Raw genomic sequence first — 8,667 nt, forward strand, 5'->3', positions numbered from 1 at the left:
GAATTACCAAAATGTGACACACAGACACAAAGTGAGCAAATGCTGTTAGAAGAATGGCACCGATAGATTTGCCTCACAAAGGGTTGCCACAAACCTTCAATTTGTAAAAAACGCAATTATCTTCGAAGCACAATAAAACGAGGTTTGCCTGTAGTAGGTTCTCAACAAATATTGGTTGAGGAAGCAGGATCAGACTACACTCACCTTCAGCTGAAAACGGTGTCCATGTTCCACCTCCGTGCCCAGCTGCCTCCCACCACAGCAGCCCCAGGTTCATATGAGCAAGTCGTCCCCCACTCCCCTCTGGTTCCAACACTGCCCCATGTGTTTTCTGATACCTCAGCGAGTTTCTCTGTAAACAATTCGGCACAATAACATGGCCATCCTGCGCTGATGGGAGGTTGCAGGCATATCTGTCACCAATGAAAAGGCTGTATTTATATCTTGGCAAAATCCATTCATCTGTTTAAGTGCCCAGAATCCTCCACGGAACATCACAAATCCACCTAATGTGCCTGGTTCTCAGCTTTGTATCTGAGTCTCTGCTCTAGCTGACAGATGTTTAAACTCCCAGGAGGTCCACACAGCCAGACAAATCCCAAGTGGTCCGTCCAGAGGCCCAAGGGTGTAAGTTCCATCAGCTGAGGGCAATGGAACTCAGACTCACAAGCTGCCTCTGGAGATCCTCTCTCTGGCCTTGGAAGGTAATCATGGAGACAAGGGTGCAGAAATGTGAGGGTTCACAGCTTCACCTCCCGGGCATCTCGCGGAAGAGAGCACCTTTCTTAGACATCTGTTCGTATCGTAGATTGATAGTCACCTCCTATGAGAAGTCCTCCTTGATTCCCAGAAACCTCGATGGAATTACTTCCTCAGAGCATTGAGTGTAAACCTCTGTTACAGCAAATGTCAGTTCGCTTTGTAATTATTTATTTACCTGCCCCTTCTCTCGGTACCTAACCCCTGGAGCCCACTCTGAGCCTAGCACATGGGAGACATTCAACAAATACGTGCTGAGTGAGTTAAAATCCACAGCCTCCCTGAATTTCAGTTACGTGTGGCTCCTTTATAAGCACTGCTACCCTCTTAAATAGCAGATGCTCATGTGTGCTGCCCATTGGGCTGGACCACAAGTTCCTCCGAGAAAGGATTATGTCTTATTCAATTGTATCCACTGCCCCTACTACAATGTCTGGCACAGAGTATATGCCCAATAAATATGCAGCTCTATGTCAATTCTAGAGTTTTTAAACCAAGATTTTAAGTTGTTGAAGCTAATAAACTGAATTTAATTTTTATTTTTACCAAGCTGGTAAGTTTGCCCCTTAAATTGTCCTTAGATTTGCTGAGGATGGAAGCTGTTCCCCGAAAGCAAGAATGCACAAAGCACTCACCCTGGTCACTCAAGAAGTCAAGGATGAAACATAACCAAAAATTAGAAACAGAACAATTTTCCAAGGTTATTTTTTACCCACTCAATTTACGCTGCCTTTTGAGAAAGCATTGGTCCTGGATTGCCTGTTTAATTAATACCCTTTGTGTTAATTCCCTTTGTTTCTACTCAAACTGCTGACCCCTGAGGGATGGAAAAATGTTCACTCTAAATTGTCTCCCTTGGAAAAAAAAAGGACGCATTTCTCCTTTGGAATACTGGACCATGATAATGGCAACTGGGATGCAGCACTCTAACAGATAAAGTTAGGAAGGACGCCAGAATATGATACTTTGTCAGAAATCCCTTCCAGGTCTTTAGAACCGGGAGGATGAAAAGCGTCGACTTTCAACTTCGGTCAAGTAGCAAGGAGAGAGCACCCTAAGCACCCGCGTCATGCTGTGTGTGAGCCCTGGGCGGAGACTGAGTTGAGGGCAGGTGGACGGCAGGGGCTGCCCCAAGGCTCTGCCAAGTTAGAGAGGGAAGGGGGTGAGTCAGCAGGCAGCTGTGCCCAGTGATGTGCTGGGAAACTGGCTCTCTGGGAACAAACAAAAAAGCTGTGATTTGTAGCATTTACAGTAAATATTTCCACTGTGCCGATTTCAAGCTGTCCATGTGAGAGCACTGGACTTGGAGCTGGGGAGAGATGCCTGGTGTTGGTTTTCAGAAGCCAGCATGAGTCAGGATGAGCTGGTACCAGCCGGGGCGAGTTGATGTGAGTTCGCACCAGCACACACTGAACGTACAATGCGGCCTGCGGGGGGGCTTTGAGCACGACAGAGGGCCCTTGGGGAAAGCACCAAATCCAGACCTGGGGCAGGGACCTGCAAGAGGCCTCTCAGAGGAAACTGAGACTTGAAGGTCAAACGAGAGGTAACCAAGGAAGGAAAAGGAAAGGAGGTGAGGACGGGCATTCCAGGCAAACGGAAGAGCCTAGGCAAAGGCCAGTGTACTGAGGACATGGAGAGCAGGGCTTGCTTATGGCACATGTCTGGTGGCTCCAGCAGGGTGGGAGGAAGAAGCAGGAAGGGACCCCAGAGCTGGGTCTCCGTCAATCATGAGGGGCCCTGTGGATTCTCCGGGTGGTAAGGATTTTAAGCAGTGGAGGGACGTCGTGCCTTACTTTGGAAGAGCCCCTCTGGCTCGTGGATGGATGGGGTGAGAATAACCTGGAAAGCCCAGGGCTATTGAGAAGGTCCAGTGGTGGCGGTGCTCTGACCAGAGTCAGCAGTGAAGCTCAGTGACGTCAGAGGTGGACGCTCTTGACAGATAATGGGGGGTGGGGAGGAGACTGGCCAAACTCGGCGAGTGATGTCATGGGCGAGGTGAACAGTGAGGGAGAGGTGGGGGCAAGGACTCGCCAGGTCCCACCCAGAGCAACTAGGTGGACGGCAATGCCAATCAGCGTGGTGTGCACAGGAAGATGAGAGGAGAAGGAGCTGCCAGTGAAGACGAGGCCCCTTCACCCGGGGACATGTTGGGGCAGTGGTGCTACCCACACAGCCAAGTGGACATGTGCAGAAAGCATCTTGGTCTACAGGTGGTGAACTCAGGAGGCAGAGGTGGGCTTCCCTGGTGGCGCAGTGGTTAAGAATCCGCCTGCCAAGGCAGGGGACACGGGTTCGAGCCCTGGGCCGGGAAGCTCCCACATGCCGCGGAGCAGCTAAGCCCGTGCGCCACAACTACTGAAGCCTTCGTGCTCTAGAGCCCGCGAGCCGCAACTACTGAAGCCCACGTGCCACAACTACTGAAGCCTCCGCACCTAGAGCCGGTGCTCCGCAACAAGAGAAGCCACTGCAGTGAGAAGTCCGCACACCGCAACGAAGAGTAGCCCCCGCTCGCCGCAACTAGAGAAAGCCCGCGCGCGGCAACAAAGACCCAACACAGCCAAAAATAAATAAATAAAATTAAAATAAATACATTTTTAAAAAAATAAATGGGTGCGAGTTTAACTTAAGTCATAGTATAGTTTAAGTCATGGAGGAGATCCAAGGTGCCCAGGGCAGGTGTGGAAGTGAGAAGCAAAGAACCGAAGACAACACCTTGCAGAGCACCAGCCTCCAAGGGATGGAAGAGGAACACACTTTTGGTTACAAGTGATGGAATGGTCAACTCAAGCAATAAAATAAGTTCATGAAATTGGAAAGTCCGGAGGGAATCTCTGGCCTGGGCCAAGGCCTGATCCAAGGACACAGCCAGGTCTGCAGGGACCCATTTTCTTTCCATCTCTCTGCTCAGCTTCTGCCAGTGTTGTCTTCATCCTAAGGCTGGTGCCCAGAGCTATACCTTCCCTCAAAAAAGAGAGAGCGTCTCTGCCTCAGCACAAGTCCTGAGCTTCCTTCCATGTGGACTGGCTCAGATGGATGCCTGCTTATGAATCAGTCTCCCTGGCCAGGGGCATGGAATGTGCCGATTGGCTTAACCCAGGTCATGGGCTCTACCCTTAGAACCTAGGGTGGCATCAGCTTTCCCAAACCACAAGAATCAATGAAGTTAGAACTGGGAGAGAGAGAGAAAGGGTCCACCAACAAATGTCCATTGTCAGTGAACTCTCAGGAAGGAGGCTGAGGTGGACCACCCCTAGGGCTAGGAAGAAAACCAGCAGACAATGATGGTTCAGAAACCATGGAGGAATGAGTTTCATAAAAGAAGTTGTTACAAGTGCTGAGTGCCACAGAGTGGTCAAATAAAGATGGGGATTAGAGAGTACCCTGGGTCTTATGACGAGGAAGGTAAGAACCTGCTTATCAATCAGTAAATACTTATCAAGACCCCAAGCCATGTCAGGCCAGGTATTAGATCCTGGCATAGAGTGGCAACCAGGCTGGGCTAGAGGCTCAAGTCTAGTGGGACAGACGACAGCTAAGTAGGCACGTATGTAAGTACGATAATAAAGGAGACGTGGGAACGAGCAGCAGGGACACTAACACAGACTTGAGGACTCAGGGGACGTTCCCCAGAGAAAGTAGCAAGTAACCTGATGTTGGAAGGAGGGGCGGGAGTTGGGCAGGCAGCTAGAGGAGTGGAAGGGGGGGGGGTCTCGTTCCAGACAGAGGAAGAGCATGTGCAAAGCTCAGAGATGCGAGGAGCTGCGTGAAGCTAGGTGTGGCTGGGGCACAGAGGCCGGCTCCACTGTGCCCACATCCAGTGCCCTGTATAAAACAGGTCAGAGCCCTTGGCACACCTCCAGAGGCCTTGCCCCACCCCCCAGGCCATGAATCGCTGCTCTTCAAGCAGGGTTATAAATCAACCCGTGGTGTCTCCATCTTGACTTAAGGATCCCAAGGGAGGCCTGATCTAACATCTTCCTGAAGGAAGGATATGAAACACATTTGACTGGAAGCTCTGGGAGGACAGCGGTTGTCATCTGCTTCATTCACTGCCATTTCCCAGATCTGAGACATGGTAGGCTCTCAATGAATAACTGTGGAATGAATAAAGGAAGCAAGCAAGGAGGAAAGATACCACTGACCTCCCTGCCTGAGTCACCTTTCTGGTCACCCCATCAAAAACAACAACAAATAACACAGGTTAGTAAACACACCTGGTACTTATATTATTCCTAAAAGGTCACAAGATACCCTTAAAACCACCTGTCTGAGAATCAGTGTCAAAGTTTTGGGGAGTCCTTCCCTTTGTTGTAAGCGTGCCACCATTCATAATTCAGCCTCAGAGGAGGCAGGTGATGGGGATGGGAGAAAACAAAGATCTCATCTCTAAGTGTCATCTGATGCCTACTATTTCCACGTGCTTTTTTCTACCTAATCGGTATATTGTATCTTGAAATGGAGCTGGTCAGGATCTCTCCACCTTCCATTTCAATGAGGCTGCAGTTTAACTGGAAGTAGAATAACATTTACATATATAATCATCACACCTCAACAAGAGGTAACTAAAAGCTTCTTATGAATGCATATCCTGCCATCTTGGTGTGGGTTTCATGAGACATCCTTAACGCTGGCTAATTTTCTGTATGGGTGACATCGATAGGCTATAATCAATGAAAAACTTTGTTAAATTAGAATATGTGTCCGGGGCTTAAAAGAGATCCTGTTATAAAGTGTCAGTTTCTCGTATTTAGAATGAAGCTGCTCGTGATCCTATGCATAATAATAATTTGTGTACAAATATTTAGTGCTTTTCAGGCTCCTTCAAACAGTACTCTCTTGTTTGAACGCTGGAACACTCTGCCAGGTACATAGGGGGAGACATTACCCCTCATTTATCAGAGAGGAAAACAGAGGCCCTGTGAGGTGAGGTGACCTATCCAAGGTTAATGGAGTGACCAATGCCAGTTCTTAATCCCATACTCTTTCTACCATTTCATGTGATGAGGCAATACAACCTATGGTTTTCTAGAATTATTGCTTGCCAAAAGTTTGTATCACTTAGATGCAGAGTGACATTCTTAGCAAAGAAACCATAAGAGATGTGTAAAAGATATTCGTTGCAAGACTTCATGAGAGAGAGAATCCTAGAAGGACCATGGCTCAGAGAAGGGCCTCTTAAGATTGGCTGCCTGGGTTCAGATTCAGGATCTGTCGCTAACACCTGAATGAACCATGGACCAGTTCCTTCATGTCCCCGTCCCTGATGGACATGTGGGGTCATCTGCATTCTCCCAGGCTTCCATTTAGGGGTCCTCATGGATATAAGAACCCCGACTCTAATGACAGTTCCCAGGGGAACAAAAGTGATCTAAGCTAAGCCAATCAATTCATTCCATCCTTCAGGCCATGTCATTGATTCAGCCATGCCCATGTCACCCCAGCTAGTCCAATCAGAGGGAACCCCAGGACTCTTGCAGGGAATGCTGGGACAAAAACCTCCCACTGGTGTGAACCAGGAAGCACAGAGTCCTGGGAGCTGCAGCAGCCACCCTGGATCCACAAAGGGGATCAGCCTTAGGAAGAAGGCGACAATCTGGAAGGCACAGCAGACACGTGGAAAGAAACTGAGTCCCCGATAACGCTGCTGAAACTCTGACTCAAACCTGCCCTTAACTCTGGATCTTTCAGTTTCTTGAAATAATATATTTTAAGCCAATTTGATTGGGTTTCCCAGTACAACCAAAAACATCCTAACTGATTTGCCCAGTCTCCTCAACCGCAGAATAGCAATAAATGATAACAGTCACCTTCCTAAGTCTGTTGTGAGGCTCAAAGGAGGTACCACACAAGAACTCTTGGCATCGTCCAGTTCCTGACAAGCCCGCTACTCCACCTACAGACAGGTGGGAACATCTCATCTTTTCCTCACTGCAATGTCTGGGTCTTTGTGCCAAAAAAAGCCAAGTCTTTCAAAGATAAATATCACATTTAGCCTGAGGGCCCCAGACAAACCACACTTACCCACCCTTTTATGCACGGGCTCAGTTAGAATGTGCTACTTTGAAATTGTGCTATATTAGAAACTGCTGTAGCAGGAGGGCAGAGCTATTTTGTCATCATCATATTGCTCGTCACTTCCAGGCGTTTGGTGATTTTACTACCTTTTTCCCAGTATCCCCTGGGTGGGTGTCCTTAACCTATTATGTAATGATATTTCAGGGTCTGGGAGATAAATTGCTCTCTGTGTAAAATATGGCAGTGGATCTATACTCCTAAGCTCCGATAATTAGTTTTTAATGTAACTACAATTCTTTCGAGGAGATGTTTTTGCGCTCTAAAATCTCCTTAAAAGCATCCCTTAGGCTGAAATTAAGTTGGAAGGAGTGTCATGGAGGCCTGTGGTGAGGGGCGAGTTGGGCTCAGGTTACCAGGCAGCCCTCCGTGATTCATGGGCCTCGGGCAGGGGGAGGCAGGCCCTCCTCTCACCTCCGTGGCCAGGCCTGCTCTGGCTCGCAGCTGCCAAAGCATTACCCAGCATGACTGCCAAGTACTGGTTACAAATGAGGAGGGCGGGGACTCAGAGAGGGGGAAGAGAATGGGGCGTGGGGCACCTCCCAGGGCCTCCCTTTTCACCATATCAAGGAGTTTTCTCTATCCCAACAATTGTGGATTTCTTTTCTGTTAGGTCAAAAGTACCTATTTCGGCTAAGGCATTTAAGATGCATAAGGGACCACAGCCAGGCAATCTGTTCCATCAGATTCCTTCTGGAAATGCTTCCCAGCTGTGGATTCCCAGCATCCTCTACGTCCTTCCCCACCCTGCACGCATGAGCACCCTCCCCCTTCATTCTGGTATTCTCAGAATTAGGGCTGTGTGTGCTCTGCAAAGACACACCAACTACCCTGTCCCGAGGTAGCGCCAGGGCAGACGGAGGGGTCCCCTAGCTGGACCACCTGGAGAGCTAGTGCTACCAGCCTCTAGGCATTTAACCCTTCGTATGCTTAACTGGTTACATAAAGAACAGCAAATGGGAACCAGCATAAACGTGAAGACCCAGAGAGCACAGGATACCATAAAATGCAAAAGTCTCTACCAATTCCAAAGAAATTCCAAGTCCCCAGATGTCCAGCAGATCTATAAAAACACTTCCTTTCCCTTGGCCTTGAGGTAAGCTCAGAAAACATTTTAAGTGGTTTAAAAATAATACAAGTGGGTGATTTACTTTGATCACTGGATACACACGGAGGTCCTTTCCCTCCATGTGTCAGGGGATGGGCAGTCCTGACAGCTCCCGTCAAGGTGTGCTCTGGCTGTCAGGTCAGGGAGCCTACCTGGTGTGTGAGCCAAGGCTCAAGCACTGAAGGCTTGGTCCCTCCTCGTGGTGGGAGGTCTCGTGGTCTTGGACAGATTCATGGAGGAACTGGAATTCCTTGTCTCCCCATTTCCTTGTCATTTTCTTCAGTGCCTTGGGCTGAAGGCCATCGCTGGGGGTGAGCACTGAGGCTCAGGCGCCGCTCCTGGGCTCCCCTCCACCTCAGCTGGGCTGGGCTTGCAGCTCTCCCCCTTCTCCCCCGGGCTGCTCAGCGCAGCCAGGCTCCCCTCCCCCAGGAGAAGCCAGACAGGAGCTCCATCTCTGGTCCACAGTCAACTCCCTCTCACCTCCCCCAAAGGAAGTAAAGCAGCCGCGAAGACCATTGGAGGAAAACATTTCAAAAATGGTAACATCCGGGCTCCCCTGGTGGCGCAGTGGTGCCGATGCAGGCGACACGGGTTCGTGCCCTGGTCCGGGACGATCCCACATGCCGCGGAGCGGCTGTGCCCGTGAGCCATGGCCGCTGCGCCTGCGCGTCCGAAGCCTGTGCTCCGCAACGGGAGAGGCCATGGCAGTGAGAGGCCCGCGTACC

The sequence above is a fragment of the Lipotes vexillifer genome, unplaced genomic scaffold, assembly GCF_000442215.2.
Source record: "Lipotes vexillifer unplaced genomic scaffold, Lipotes_vexillifer_v1.1 scaffold741, whole genome shotgun sequence".
Taxonomy (NCBI): Eukaryota; Metazoa; Chordata; class Mammalia; order Artiodactyla; family Lipotidae; genus Lipotes; species Lipotes vexillifer.